Genomic DNA, 17,153 nt, shown 5'->3' with positions numbered 1-17,153 from the left:
CTGCGGCTACACATGCCGACTCTCTCTTTGCAGAACTTGGCAGGTATTCAGTGTTATTCATTTGATCTGCCTACATAAGATTTACAATGAATTAAACAAGATGGGGACATTTGAGCTGTTCAATTGTGCCTTAAGCCCTGATGCTGTATGAAATACCTGCTGTTCTAACACTGTGGCACCGTACCTGCGCTCTGTTGACACAGCCGTTTTTACAGGCCTGAAGACAGAATTTTCTTTTTACCTCATAGAAACATGAAGTCTGGATTGCGGTACACCTTGGCTAAACATGAATATTAGATGTGTTATGTAAACTGTAATAGGTTTGATCTTATTGTCAGTATTTGGAAAGATTTAAGCAACTAACTAAACACGTCAATATGAATAGGCCTTTTGTTGCAGAGCTCTTTTGTTCTCCAGCCCCTCCTATAATTTCACTTTTATGTAGGTTACTTCACCTAGCTTAGGCCAATAATGTGAGGTTTAAAAGTGCAAGCTAAAGCTTGTAAAACATTCAGAGAAATATTTTGCTTTCTGTCCCCCCCCCCATTCCTCCATTGGAGAATATTATTCTTGGAAAAACTGAAAAACATTTCAAGAAGCAAACGAACAGGAACGCTGCTGGAACGATGAGCTTCTGAGGACATTAGTTTTATTATAGCAAAGAGTTCTTCATCTCTGATGTACAACTTGTTTGTTTCATAGTATTAAGTTATTGTATGGGTACAGCCCGTTTGGGTACAAAGTTTTTTGGCAAGTTTGCAGCTTCGGGCTGGTAATTGACACCTAAGCCAAATCTAGTTACTAAGCTAGGCCTCTTTGGTTTTCTCCTAGTTTTAGTGCATTCTTATTATGTTTATAGCATTCTATGAAATTAACTGTACGAACATGTTTCAGTGAGTAAAATTCTATAATTTATTTGCTTCTTTTTTTGCATGCATTGCAGCGTGAATTAGCGGGTATTGAGTGCTAATGCTAGCAAGTTTGGTTAGCAAGATGCACTCTGTTGTCTCATCTAATCAGGCTTATTTCTATTGCTAGAAATCCAAGATGGTGACAGCCAGTACATAATTTGGGCAATAAAGTTATTCTCAGAAATGTAATGTTGTCCTTGAAGCGTGTATTGTTGCCAGGTAATGTTAACATTTAGCTGTGCACACGCAGACATACAACTGTAGGTCTACATATGTGTAGCTCTGCTCAGAGAGAAAAGTACAGGGACTTCCAGTATCAAGAGAACACAGTGAAAAAATGCTACATAATATGGCCTTGAATGATTCAGCCTACCTTAATTAGTTAACTCGAGTGGATGGATATCAGCTACAGTAAACAGGTAAAACGTAAAATGTTAAGCTGTAATGTTTCCCCACTTCTTCTATAATTTTTTTAAACATTTTTTTAACATGTGTTACAATACCTAACAGGAAAATACTACATGTTAGCACATATTTATTCTCAGTCCCAGTTTCTATATTATATTATTTTAGTCATATTTGACAAACTATAGAGCATACCAAAATATGAAGTAAACTTTTTGTCTCTATTTGCTGTATTTTTAAATTATTACTATTAAATTAGTTGTTTGGGTTTTTTTCTATGCATCCCAGAGTAAGTACATTCATTTCTACTTTGCCAATCCTCAAGTATCTCCAATCAAGAAATAGCTATAATTTTGCATCACTCTTTAATTTCTTCATTTTTCTTTCAACTGCACATGTGCGCACACATGCAAACACATATTTCACTCGTTAGCTTATCATACTAATGATAGTGCCTGGTGCCAGTTCCAATCAGCCAAGGCTCCCCATTATTATTCTGTCACTTTCTTTAATCGATACATAAAAAACGTTTTTGACGTTCTATTTTTTTCCCTCTTTCTTAATAATTTTTAGATGTGTGTGAGATTTTATTTTTTCCAGCTCATCTTCAGCCATTTAAAATCTTTTTTTTTTCTTATTTACCAGTTGCGGGAATGTCCGAAGAGACACTTGCCTGACCATGTCTGAATGTGATGTGTCTCACACCCACACATAAAATGCTATGGAAAAAGACCTTCAGCAAAATACTGTTTTCCCATCACTGGGAGCATTCTCTGCCTCGGTGTAGGATTTCACTTGTTTTCTTTGTTTATTGAGACTCTCGGCCAAAGACTTCAGATTAAAGCTTTGTTATTCTGTCTTAACTTTTGTATGATGTTCTGGTGATCTTCCTCTCTGTTCCTGGAGCAGTAATCCCGTAAGCTCTCAAGTTCTCTTTTGTCTGTTCTCTTTCTTTGTGCTTCACCTAAACACCTCCATATTTCTATAAGCCATTTTCCCTTTCTCTTTGTCTCTTTGCCCTATAATACACTCCTGTAGACTAAGAAAGCGATTACACACATTTGAAAAGAAGTCTCTAGTGTATTTGTAATAGCTTTAGTGGAGGGGAGGCTCTGTTCTACATATTATCAGGTAGATTATTCACTTGTTGACTGTGGCTTAGCTGATGCTGTGATTCAGCTGCTGGGCTCCATACCAGTTTTTTTTTTTTTTTAAATTATCATTATTTTAATATTGCTCTCAGATGCAATCCGGCTCTATAAGCATATATGGTGAGACAAAATGATATCAGGTGTACAATAAAGTAGGTGAATGAGAATATTCAATTTTTAAACACACAAATATAAAACATAAACATAGTTTAGTAAGGCTGTGTAGTTGGAGCACACTCTGCGGTCCCCCTTCTTAAAGACTGGCAGATCGGGATGGTGGTTCCTGTCCAGAGGTAACGCCCCTGATCTCCACATAACATTATAGAGGTGTGTCAACCAAGACAGCCCTACAATATCCAGAGCCTTCAGGAAGTCAGAGCGACCCAGGAGCCCTACCACCAGCGAGTTGTTCAGTGACCTCATTGCTGGAGATAGATGAGTCGTCCCCAGACTCTGCTTCCTCTACGGAAGACGAACCAGTGGGATTAAGGAGATCCCAATGGCGGTGGCCTGATGAAGTTCTCAGTCGAAGTCAGCAGGTAGAGCCATCATCTGGTTTGGGGGTTACCACCACCACAGGCCCCAACCACCTTGTGGCCACAGCTCAGCAACTTCAGCACTGGAGATGCTGAACATGGTCCATTCAGACTTGATGTCCCCAGTCTCCTTTGGAATGCTGTTGAGGCTCTGCTGGTGGTGGGAGTTGAAGATCTTGCGCACAGGGCCTCTGCCAGGCCTTCCCAGGGCACCCTCACTATCCGTTTAGGTGCCCCAGGTCTGTCCCCCATCCTCCCGCACTCATCAGCAGGTGGTGATCAGATGACATATCAGCAGCACTCTTCACCCGAGTATCTAGAATATAAGACTGCAGATCTGATAATAAGATTACAAAATCAATCATCGACCTGCCGGCATCAACCCTTATTTTCAAACATGGTGTTTGTCATTGACAAACTGGTTAGAAGTCCAGTAACAGAACACCGCTCGGGTTCCTGCCAATCACACCCCTCCAGGTCTCACTGCCATTGCTCACATGAGTGTTGAAGTCTCTCAGTGGATGACAGAGTACTCTGAACTGTTGTTCGGTACAAAAGCGCAGAGGACAGTCAGGACCCATACCTGAAGGCGCAGGGAACAGACCCTGTGAGCCACTGGGAAAAACCCCAATATAAAGGCAGCAAGCTGAGGGGATACTAAGATACCCACGCAAGGCCATTACCTCGACCAAGGGCAACTTCAGGCTGAGACGGAGTCCAGTCCCTCCCAGGAGACTGGTTTCTGAGTCCAAGCCGTGTGTTAAGGTGAGTACGACTGTATTGAGACGGTATCTCTCAGCCTCACGCATTAACTCCTAAGCTCCTTCCCCACCAGAGACGTGACATTCCATGTCCCAGTTGCTATTCTCAGAAGCCGAGGATCAGTTAACTTGCTCTTTGTCTACTTCCTCACCCAGGTCCAATTTGCCATGGGAGACCCTAGCAGGAGACAAAAAGCCCCCAACAATGGCCCTGGGATTCCTGGGACACATTATTCCCTCCACCATGACCAACTGACATTCTATAAATGAAATTGAACTGAATTCAATTAAATTGAATAGCATCGTGGAATCCAAACACATGAATGACAGTCTGAAAGACCGAATGGCAGAAGAGGGGACAGAGGCAGCTTGCAGAGGGCAGCCATCCCCCCGCGCTGAAGAGGCACAAGCCACCCCTGACCACCACCCCCAAGGAAAATGCCAACACGTTCTCACTCCCAAAGCGTAAGATTTTACGCTAGGTGACAAATCGTCAACATATTACGTTTTCGGCTACCCACCACGTTCCTAAATGACGACCTCGGAAAAAAGAGGAAATATGAGAACCGTCTGGACTCAATCTACACAATCTCAATCTCGCTCTTTTTCTTCAAATCGCTTAGAAACACGCTATTTAACATCATTATAGTCCTGGTTAAGGTCAGGAATAAGGTTATGGTAAGGGCTAGGGATAAGGTTACGTTTAGGGCTGGAATACAGGGCTGGAACGTCTATTACCGCAGGCGCGTCATTGCACTGGATTCCAGCCATAACCCGCCGTGTACCATAAGAACGCCGAAGGTCTCCTTTCGCGTTCCTCAGGAACGCCGCGGGACGTGACAAAATGTCATGTTACGCCTCGGGAGTGAGAACGGGCTGAAAATGCTTATCGATGAACAGAATCAAGGAAAAGATTAATCTTCAGTAGCCATGCCAGCAGCTCTGTGAGGCTGTGTGCTGCTGTGCTTTAAGTAAAATATTGAGGGCAGCCAGCCAGCATAATCAAAGTAACAAGATCAACATGCTGATGTTCAGCAACTATGTTTACCTTGTTCACACTGATATATTAGCAACTTAGTATGTTAGAATTTAAGCTCAACTGTGGGCTATCAGAAAAAACCTGAAGTGAACTGAGACCATATAAAATATGTTACCTCATTACTAGGGGTGCAACGATACACAAAATTCACGGTTCGGTTCGGTTCGGTACTTTGGTGTCACGGTTCGATATTTTTTCGATACAAAAAAAATGTTCATGCCTTTTTATTAATTTGTCATTTATTAAATTTTCACGGCACATTCTGCACCACCTCTCTGTGCGTTCATCATTTGTTTGAAGCCAGCTCACCTCCTGCAACCACTTGTCCGAGAATACGCGCTTCTTTTGTGGTTCGGACTCCTGACATTTCTTTGGAGGTGGAGGAACACCAAAGTAACTGCTTAAAGGAGCTTCTTCGACATCTTTATGAGTTCTAAACAAATGTCTGTCCTCCTCCTGAAAATCTTATGTATGCAAACACGCGTTGCAACTTCTTATCTTGTGCGCGTTTTTTATTTTGACAGCGAATGCGCACCTGCGGACCACTTATGTGTAGACCTGGTTATTTAGCTCGTCATGTTGCAGCCACAGAAATTCTTTTGTCCATGAAACCATGAAGCTGCACTTTCTTTTTGCCTTATAGTCTGATTGGTCATAACTTTTCCGTTTTGTGGTAAGCTTTTCTTTGGCTGTCACTTCTTCACCCTGACCTGTCTTATTTGGCTCAGCAGAACTCAAATATATATCTTGCTGCTTTTACACACACACTCACATAACGCTCAGCGATTCTCTGCGCGATCAACCTCTCATATGTTTAAGCTGCGGGAGATTTCACTTGTCATGTTTGCATAGTAAGCTAACGATTGATAAGACGATGTCAGAGGAATTGGTGCGCAAATTATCATCACTCACCAATCAGTGCTGTCGCTCTCTATACACAGTTCGCGCGATTGCAAAGTGAAAGCAAAAAACAAGCGCAAATTCAAACGCGATTTCAATATGTCACATATTGACAGTGGCTCACCGATGCCAATGACATAATTACCCAGCTACATTTCCGAAAGAATGCAAAAGCATTGACATATATTTTTCCTTCCTATGATAGGCCGACGAGCAGAGCAGGGCAGCCCGACTGGAAAAATCGCTAGCGATTTTGCGAGCCCTGTATCTGATTGAGGAATCACTCATCTTTGGAAAAGAGAGTTTATTACAGAGAAATGTCTCTTTCCAAAATAAAAGCTATACTATACGCTTCTTCTGGGCTATATTCTCAGCAGCATATTAAACATATCAGGTCCCCATAAGGAGAATCATGTGCTAACGGCTGTCTAAATGACTCGGTAAAGTTTGTAGCATGCGTGCTTGTTGTTTTTGTCTGCTTCCACTTGTCTTTGCACGAGGATGATGTCGGAGTAAATGTGCAGTCATATTCGTTGTGTTCCCACTAGTGCTGTCAGCGTTAATCTGAAATGACGTTAACGCCACAACACGGCAAATCTCCGTTAACGAGCTACCGCGGATTGCCCCGTGTGGGGCTGGACAGCGTCAACACATTAACGAGCTAACTGCGCTAACACACTAGTTCCCACCAATGTAATTGAGCGTTGCTGGCACATCCAACATACTGTTTTACTTTAGTCCATGACTCGCTTACCTTCAGGGTCATACGTCACATGAAGACCAAAATAGTTCCAGACGCCAGATCTGAATAAGGGTGGGGGAGGTTCAATTTGCCATGTTGCAACGAGCTTAGCTTCTGTCTAGCTAGCTTGCGCTGCGCTCAGGGAATCTGTGTTCGACTACTCCGCCTAGGCTGCACTGTCGAGCGCAGATCCACTGAGCGCTCAACACAGACAGCACCGTCAGAAGGAAAGTTGATAAAATAAATTAAAAATGTTGTATTGTTCGATACATATGCGTACCGAACCGAAAGCACTGTATCGAACGGTTCAATATCGATACGAGTATCGTTGCACCCCTACTCATTACCATGGTCAGTTTAAAAAGCAAGTTATTTTACGTGTTTTTTAGGGTTAAGGTAAAATTATCCAGCATAATTATTTTTATCCTAAAAAAGTAGTGATACCTGATGCTATAAACGCTGTAAAGGAAAACAGTTTCCTGCTTGTGACACCTCCACACCACCTCCACACCACTGACCATTTAACAGACTTTGTCACGCTATTACAGTGAAAGCGCTGCGATATGTTACTTAAGAGTCAAACAGGTCTCAGACAGGTCAGTAACAATAAGTCTTGTTGAATTTAATCTAAAAGCAGAAGAAGTTGACTAGTGCAAAAAAAAAAAGTAATGCATGTTAGAAAATGCCAGACATGCCACAAGCAGAGCTAAAGGGTCGTGATCAGCCACAGCTCCACAAAGGTCAACCGTACAAAGGTCAACCGTACAAAGGTCAACCGTACAAAGGTCAACCGTACAAAGGTCAACCGTACAAAGGTGGGACAGTGGCACAAAGAAGAACAGTAACAATTCTCTCAGACTTTGTTTGAAAGCTGCAAATACCTCGTCGGGCATGTTAGGTGTCGATCTGTTTGTGAACATGTTTGTGTCTCATGGGTTTGGTTTCCTTCCTTCATTTCTCTTTATCATTAATTCTTTATTTTTGGTACCAGTCCTGTCCACTCTCTTCTTTCAACTCTGCGCATTATTATCCAGCCCAGCTGTGTTGATTTATCTGCAGGAAGTGAAGCACCTGTATGTCTCCCATCTTTTCTCTCTTGTCACGCACTTTCTCTCTTCTCTTCATCGCCAGCTTCTTCACAGAGCCAAGATTCCATCAGCCAACAGGTCATAAAGCATTTACAGTGTGTTGCAAATGTCTTTTATTTTCAGCAGCTCAAGTTTCTGCTTTTTGAGAAAAATAATGATAATAATCATTTTTAGGAGGAATTTTGTAAGTTAAAATATTCTGCATTGTCAAATATTTGTATGCCTTGTGATGGCTAACTCATTATTGATGACAAGTATCTTGCCCTAACCCTGAGCCATCAGCATATGTGATTGTTGCCCTTTAAAAATCCCAACCCTCCCCAAAGCTCATGATTCCAGGGCAGCAAGTGTATTTACACCTTAGAAAAATTAGAAAAAGTGTGGAGGTAAACACAGACAACACGAGAGCTCTCGATTAACACTGCTCGTTTATTCCTCATCACCACACAACTGAATACTTTCCCCTCCAAAACACAGCAACAAACTGGGTGTGAGTGGAGCCCTCCAGTGGTCCACCACAAAAGGACAAAAAAAAGAAAAAAAAATGCTCAGTGACAAGTCACCAACTTGTTGAAGATGGATATGGTCTGCTGCACATCTAACCACATCCAGAAGTTGAAAACGTGTTGTAGGGTCTAATATATATAAAGCACCTTGAGGTGACTGCTGTTGTGATTTGGGGCTGTATAAATAAAACTGAATTGAATTGAAACACTGGAAGTCGACAGAAAGCATGAAATTGATCTTCAAACAAACAAAATTACATGAACGGGCTATCACGTAGCTTCCATTACATGAGGACAAAATGAAGTAAACATTACAAAACGCATTCACATCATTTCCTAATTGTTATTAGGAAACATGCTCCTGCCTCTGTTAGGTTTTATGAGCTGTGTTGAATTTACATAATTTCCAGGTGCATCAAAGGAATGCCGATTATTATGAGTATTAAAGTTGTATCAATTACATAAAAGTAAAGGTCGTAAGAATTCATTTTCATAAAAATCTCCTGAGGGAAGTGGAGCTTCTCAACATTTGTGAACACTTGCGAACTATAATTCAGCCGTGCCTGCTTCAACAGGTTTCTGTTTGTTTCATGAAGCTTGATGTTACTCAGTCTTGTGGTATTCCTAAAATTATTAGCAATTTAATGATCAGGGGAATTTTTTGGTGTGCCTCATAGAATATTTTCATAAGTCACATAAAAGTGGGTTTTACTGCTCAGAGGTCACGTTTTCAGTGTTCTGGGAACTGCTGTTTACTTTGGTAAACCAAAAAGGGAAGACAAGACAAACCTGCAGCCTCCACAGCTACAACACAATTTTTTTTCTTTCTAACGTTTGTGATCTCTGCTGATTTTAATTAAAATATTCTATTGTTGCACAGCCAAACTTTAATTTAAGAGCATATTAACAAAGTTCTAAATCCCTTTTGTCAAAGCCACACAGCTGTAAAACACCATGTGCACATCTGTAATAGATTTTTTGGCTTTTGTTTGCACGGTGACTGTTGTCAGCATTTCACAGCTCATTTATCAGTCAGTAAAAATACACATATCTGTGTGTTGTACTGTTACAGCGATTCAAGTTTTTATTGTCTGTATGCAGCAAGTGATTTACTGTCACTGGGATAGCCAGGTATTCTTCATGCTGTGTCATAAGGAAATGGTTTGTTTCTTGGAAAGGAAAATCTGATTGTTACAATTGAATCTTATTTATGTTGCATACTTGGCAATATTATTTCTGTAGTACAAGGAATATCCATGAGAGGCAGACTTATATCCCCTCAGTTGGCTGCAATTACATTGGGGTTTTTCCTGCTGGACAAGAGGGTTTGTTCCCTCTGGGTCAGGGAATAGATCCTGACTGTCATCTGTGCTTATGTGCCGCACAACGGTTCAGGGGCGGTACCTCTGGATTGGTAGACTGGGATGGTGCTTCCCATCTTTAAGAAGGGAGACCTGAGGGTGTGTTAAAACTATAGGGGATCATACTCCTCAGTCAATGTCCCTACTCTCACATATGGTCACGAGCTGTGGGCAGTGATCGAAAGAACGAGACTATGGATACAAGCGGCATAAATGGGCTTCTTTCAAAGCATGGCTGGCCTGTCTCTTAGAGATAGGGTGAGCGGTTCAGCCATCCAGGAGGGGTTCAGAGTAGAGCCGCTGCTCCTCCACATTGAAAAGAGCCAGTTGAGGTGGTTCGGGCATCTGACAAGCATGCCTCCTGGGCGGCTCCCGGGTGAGGTGTTCTGGGCATGCCTCACTGGGAGGTTAGCCAGATAACTCGAAGCCAACAGACCTTTATTCATTATCAGCAACATAAGACCATACAAGCCAGGTCTCCACGGCTCTACTCTGTCCGTACATACATGTGCGGGGATCGGTAGTCGCCGGTGCCAGGCCGTTACAATGGTGAGGTCTATCCTGAGAACAGAACATGAGCAGCATGTAATGGCTGCCACGCTATACTCACACACCCACTAGGAGACTCCCCCAACTACTACAATAGTAGGGCAACCCCCCTAGTGGTGCTATAACACAATAAGGGTTGTTACAATATGCATCCGTAGATGAATCAGAGTCAGGGGTGGAGGCAATACTTGCTCAGCGCTCTGGCCCACAAGGTAAGCTGCAGCCTTGGCCCTTCTTTTCACACTGACAAACACCACCCAAGCAAAACTATGATGTGGGAGACTGCGAATTACTCGCAACTGGCTCTAGAGGAGAGACAACATTAGTTGGAGGGGGCCAAACAGCCTTTTGTCATCTGGAGAGATCATAAAACTTTTAAGTTAAGATTCCTCAGAGACTCAATGATTCAGTGATGAGACTCAAGTTTCCTGCTGTCCAGGCTCCAGGAAGATCAAACTCGACCTTGTCAGCCTTTTGCTTTGCTTTGTATTTTAAACATATCCTGTGTATATGTAGAAATAGTTATATCAGAGACTACTCAGTCTACTACTGAGTAGTCAGAGCGACCATCAGAGCGACCAGCTGCCCTACTCAGACTGAGATTACTCAGTCTGCTTAATCCTTTGGTGAAGATATTAAATGAATGTCTCATAATTAATTCCAGTTTAATGTTCCTCATGGGCAACATTTTAAATAAGCCCTTGATGACTAAGACTGTCTGAGGACTGTTTATTGCCAAAACTTGTTGACTCTTCTTAAGGCATTATTTGCCTTTCTCCGTGTAGCTTTGGTGCTGGGCCTGTTCAAAGATGCTAACATATTTGCAGGAATACACACCCATCATTTCAAACTTCAAAGCCAAACTTTGGTGAGACTGAAGTGTAATTGACACTGGGGGAGTTGGAGTTCTTCTTTCTCTTGTCCTGAGAAACAGAATGAGGATGCTCTGTGCAGTCCAGTGACTCAGCCTCCATAACAATGTCAATCATCACCCTCTGAAAGCAGCACTGCTGACAAGTTTAAGCCAAAGCGTTGCACACTAAGCTGTCCTGGAGGCATTTGGTAACTGTCCTGGTGCAACTGATGAATGTTGTATGAGAATTAAAGAACAATAACACCTGATGCACAAGTTCAGGATGATGGCTACACCTGCAGGCATACACCCTTTCTAAGCCTCTCTCACTATGCACATGCACTTGCAGTTATATATAAAAGATATAAGAAGATTTTGGGCACAAGACAAGATACACTACACATGCAAACTGGAAGATCCACAGCCCACCAAACCACCAAATACGCTATTATTATGTGCAAACTAAAAGGTTTTAAATATCAGGCTCTCAGGTCGAACCCCCACGCAAGCGAAAGAGAGGCCGCCCAAGAAACACCTGGCGATGAGAACTTGAGGCAGAAGCAAAAATGATGAGCTACACCTGGTCCCATCTAGAAAGAATGGCCTAGGACAGAAATCTCTGGAGATCTATCTTTGGCGGCCCGGAGGGGAGACGGGCAGTAGTAGTAGTAATGAGATGACAATATGACATGGAAAATGCAGACATGAAACACAGAACAGACTGGGAAGATGGAATAATACACAAGGAGAGGAACAGGAAAACAGATAAGGGGAACGAGGCACAGACATAATTAAAAATCTTACATAGAGGACAAGAGACTCACACAGCAGAAAGACTATGACACATAAACAAGGAAGCATGGATGAAACTTTAACCAAACAAAACCTAACAAAGACACACAGAATTACAAAATTAATTCAAAATGCTGGGTCATAGACCCGGCGCCCTGACACAACCATTTAGCAAGTAAATCCATTCAAACTACAGTCAACTGCAGCAATGCACGAGTGACCAAAACAATTGCAAAGAGGCTTTTGGTGCAGCATCATTCGACTCTTTGCAATCTGTTTCAAAGTCCTAACCGGTCAGGGTATTCATTTTTCATTAGTGATCACTGGTTGCCAGGTAGTTGCCAGGTAGTTGCCAGCCCGCCTCGGCCTGTATGACTGGGGCCTAAATAAGATACTTAAGCAACAACATCATTCTTCAAATTGTACAGAATAGTGAATAGAATAGTGCATTAAATTTGTCCAGGCAATATGCACAACATTAGCGCATGTAACAGGAAGGTGCTGACAGCTGAAAATTACACAGCGCTTCTTCCATTCCAGCTTTTTAGTCCTGCTGGCAACCTTGAAACATGCTGGAGTTTAAAACACCGCCCCTGACATCCTTTGTGCACTAGAGGAAAACCAAAGGAAGAAAAAAAACATTATGTACAAACTGAAAGAAAAATTGTGGAAGATGGATTTTCCTCCTGATTCGAAAAAAAAACCCCATCTGGGATTTATTCATATTGACCTCAATATAATCCTTTCATTTTTGGATAAAATACAAGCAAACCTTTTATTGTTAGCTCACTTGCCATTTTTTTTTTCTGGCCTCAACTTTGACACAAATATACTTTGATAGTAGGTAACTGGAAATATCAGTGTCAGTTTTTGTGGATTTCTGTCTCTTTGCAGTTAAACTTTGATGCACTTTGAAATGATACTTACTACTTTTATATGTCACAGACAACACCTCTGTGTGTTGTCTATATTGCCATGGCGATAACACACAGGTATGAGTTGGAGAGGTCGCTTGTCCTGTGTGTGTGTGTGTGTGTTTGTGTGGGTCTTAACAAGCCGGCAGAGACAGATGCTTGACAGAACAGATTTGGACCCTGGGGCCAAAACAAGGCAGCTAAGGAGGAAGCCCGCACACACACACACACACACACACACACACACACACACACACACACACACACACACACACACACACACAAAACAGACTTCATAGCTATACAAATGAAAATCTTGACAAGCCTCTAACTCTGACAAGTGTGACGCAGTTATTAAAGTTTGAAAGGTCCACGGTGGACTGTTTTGCAGGCTGCAGGATCAACAGTGTGTTATAACTGTGTTATAACTGAGTGTTATTTATATATTCAGTGCTGGATATATCCAGAAAAGGCTGCTGTCACCAGTTGGTAATATTAGTAAAATGTATTTTAATTCAATTCCCTGTGTGCCTCTTCCACCACACACTCAGGCCTTCCTTCAGTGATTTTGGTCTGTCTGCGATTGTGAGTCACATTTGTGTATTTATTTCTTAAGGCAAACCTCACGTCCACTTCCTGTACTGTAGTAGTCACCACCATCAGAGCGACCAGCTGCCCTCACATCACATGTGACACAGCTACTGGAGGGACTGGGCTCTCCCACCTAAGGCCACAGATGAAAATATCTGTTGACCCTTTGCAGTTTGCATACAGACCTAATGTGGAAGTGGATGATCAAATCTGCAGAGAGCTTACTCCTTTCTAGAGCGTGACAACTGTACAGTGAGGATCTGTCAGTATCCACCATGTGTATCATGGATTACTGACTACCAAACAGACAGGCTGCAGTACGAGCAGTACTTGTTTTGATTTGCAGATGTGCAGTACAGGAGCTCCACAGGTGACTCTGCTGTTTCCATTCCTGTTCAATTTGTACACCTTAAACTTTCAGTACAACTTTGGGTCATGCCACCTATAGAGAGACAATTCTGCAGTGGCTGGATGTGTCAGCAAGAGAAGGATAAAGAGCACTAACAAATGATTTATGGGACACCATCTGGACCCCCTGCAGTTTGCCTATTGGGCAAACAAGTCGGTGGATGATGCAGTGAACATGGGACATCCTGCAACATCTCAACTGTCCGGGAACTTATGCCAGGATCCTATTTGTGGACTTTAGTTTGCCTTTAAATACTATTGTGCAGATGACACCACCGTCATTGGCCTTATTTAGGATGGTGATGAGTCTGCGTACTGGCAGGAAGTTGAGCGGCAGGTACTCTGGTACAGTCAGCACAATCTGGAGCTGAACATGCTTGAGACTGTAGAGATGACAGTGGACTTCAGGAGACAGCCCTCAACCATATCAGACAGCCCTGTGTCTACTGTGGAGATCTTCAAGCTCCTGGGTACCACCACCTCCCAGGACCTGAAGTAGGAGACCAACAGCTCCTCCATCCTCAAAAAGACCCAGCAGAGGATGTACTTCCTGAGACAACTGGGGAAGTACAGGTTTCCACAGGAGCTGCTGATCCAGTTCTACACTGTAGTCATTGAGTCTGTCCTGGGGTCCTCCATCACAGCCACTAAACAGGACAAGTGCAGACAGCAGCGGATTGTACGGGCAGCAGAAAAGATCATCGCCGCCCCCATGCCCTCCATCCAGGACCTGCACCTCTCAAGAACCAGGAAACGGGCAGGGAAAATCATCACAGACCCCTCACACCCTGGACACAGACTCTTCTACCTGCTGCCTTCTGGTAGACAGTAGAGCCTGCAGAACAGTTTCTTTCCCCTCACCATCTCCCTTCTAAACAGTTGAACTGTCACATTGCTTCACACTGCCAGACTGCAGCTGCACTTTATGTACATTCTGTGGTATTAATTTTTGTAATCCTGTATTTTTTATATAAAAATTTAGACTGTTTATACTGTGGTTTATTTATAGTGTTCATTTTGTCGCTCATAAATTGTGTGTTTTACATTGCTGTGCTTGAGAGACACCAAGCACAGCAGGTCTGTGAGGAATTGTCTGAAAGATGGGGATCGACTTCAGAAGGACGAGGAAGGTTGTGTGACCAGCATCTATCCTGGGACAGGATATTGATGTGGTGGAGGAGTAGGAGTACCTGGGTGTCCGCATCGGCTGAACTGGGAGACCAAGACAGAGGCTACAGAAAGGAGATGAGCAGGCTCCTGCTGCAGAATGATGCAGATTTTCTGTTAGTCATTAGTCTATCGTGGTAAGTGCTGTCTGATGGGAGAACCTGTGACAGCAACAGATGGAACAAACTGATTAAAGTTGGCTCTGTGATTGGCTGCAAACTGAACAAAAGGTTGTCCAACATGAATAGTTGTAATGACTGTGCACCTGTCATTAATATTTTATTATTATTAGTATTAGTATTACTATGCATCTTGGTATTGGCTTCAGTCCTTTATACACATTAAATTATTATTGCAAATAAAAAGTTACATTTATACATTAATACATTTAAATCTATACATTGTGATCTGCTGGGGGAGGGGGGCAGCAGCATCTCTGCCGGGGACAGGAAGAGACTGATCCGAAGAGCCAGCTCTGTTCTAGGATGCCCTCTGGACCTTCGGAGGTGGTGAGTAACAGGAGAATGGTGGCTAAGCTGTCATCCCTGTTGGACAACATCTCCCACCCCGTGCAGGAGACTCTGACAGCACTGAGCAGCTCCTTCAGTGGCTGCAGCACCCACGATGTGGGACGGAGAGATTTCGCAGGTCTTTCCTCCCCACTGCTGTCAGACTCCACAACAAAGACTTCAACTGATCAAACACACACATCCACACATGTGCAATAACACTAAGTGCAATACTTTTCTGGCATCATTGTATTATACTCAATTGTATATAGCATTTGTATTCTATTTTATTCTATTGTACATAGCATTTTATTTTATTCTATTCTATACAGTTGTGTTCAGTGTCTTATTCTTATCTTATTCCAGTGTTTTTCTAATTTTTCTATGTAACTTTGCACTGTCCACTTCCTGCTGTAACAAAACTCATTTCCCACGTGTGGGACTAAAAGGTTATCTTATCTTATTTTAAGTTTTCAAAATAGTTTTATTAATGATTTCTGTGTTAGTCGAGCTCTGGTAAGGACAGCTTGTTTACTGTAAATGTGATCTTCTAGCAAACATTTGTTTGCCCCACAAGACATGAAACCCCAGTAAAAACAATTTTTGTTCAATATTATTTTGGGGAAATAAAAGGAGCTTTAAATAGTGCCTAAAGGTAAATTCTTATCATTCTTAATGATGGAGACAGACAGACAGACATATAAATTATACACCTGTGCTAACCTGTGTTGAACTCTCTGTAACTTGCAACTTCAGCAATGAATAATACATAAACGATTCAATTCCAGAGCAGCACTGCCTTTTAGCTTCAGGCAGAAAAACACGGAGCAGGGAGGGAAACAGAGAGAGGGTGAGAGGAAGCAAACAGATAGAAAAATCAAACATACCTCCAGAAATTCCAGCGCAAAACGACTGACAAGCCAACACACATACTGCAGAGTGAAGGCTTTAGTCGTGCCAGCCTCTCCAGCACACTCCTTAAAATTCATGGATGACCAGCTGTGTCCTTCCCCTCCTGTACACCAGCCTAACATAGTGTGTTACTATAAACTTAACCACAATACTGCACAATAACCCATTTACCCTGCACTAAACTGTATCAGCTCCCCTGGGATTTTCATATAACCTTTCATGCAGCATCACAGGCATAGATCCAGTCTCTTATTTAAAGTGATTGAATTTTACTCGTTGAACAGTCCTTGTCTTTTAATAATATCTCCCGTCTTCCCTTCCTGCCCTCCCTTTTTCACACCTTTCTCCAAAATCCTTAGGGCCCAAACTGTTTTTAGAACAGGTTGTAATGATGCTGTAAAGTTGCCTCTTTTATAATGACTGACTGGGATTTGGAGCCAGGTTTTTAAGCTTCCAGTGTCAGAAGTTGTTGCTTGGTCCTTACCAGTGTTTGTGGTGTGGCATATTGCTGGGGCATAGCCCCTTACCCCTAAACCTAACCATGAAAAATGATTGCCTAACCTTAACCCTAACCCTGACACTAAAACCACATTTTTAGTCTCAAAAATGCCTTCAAACTCGTGGGGACCAGAAATTTGGTCATTTAGCCATTTAATTCAGCTGTGATGGATCAAGGACACATCTAAAACCTGCAGGACACCGGCCTTTGAAGCCTGGAGTTCCCCATCCCTGCCATAAGGGCTGTTGGTCCCCACAAGTATAGTAAACTTCCAATTTTTTAGTCCCCACAAGGATATGAATACACACACACACACACAGATTTTTATTTTTTACTGCAGAAAAAAGGGAGGACACACGTGGACAAGACAAGAAGAATACAGACGGGCACAAAGAGGTGAAGGAAATGATGAAGAGGAAATTTCACTGGGAGCATCTTTGAAAGACATTAAACTTTTAAAGCTTCACAGTGTGATCACATGTTTACTGATCTTTACTGATGCTGGATACAGTGGATACACAGTAACATGGTTGCTTTGTTTCCTACCTCTGTTACCGTC

This window comes from Neolamprologus brichardi, chromosome 2 (assembly GCF_056152115.1).
Source record: "Neolamprologus brichardi isolate AB-2024 chromosome 2, ASM5615211v1, whole genome shotgun sequence".
In the NCBI taxonomy this organism is placed as follows: Eukaryota; Metazoa; Chordata; class Actinopteri; order Cichliformes; family Cichlidae; genus Neolamprologus; species Neolamprologus brichardi.
Note: the sequence above shows the minus strand (reverse complement) of the source record.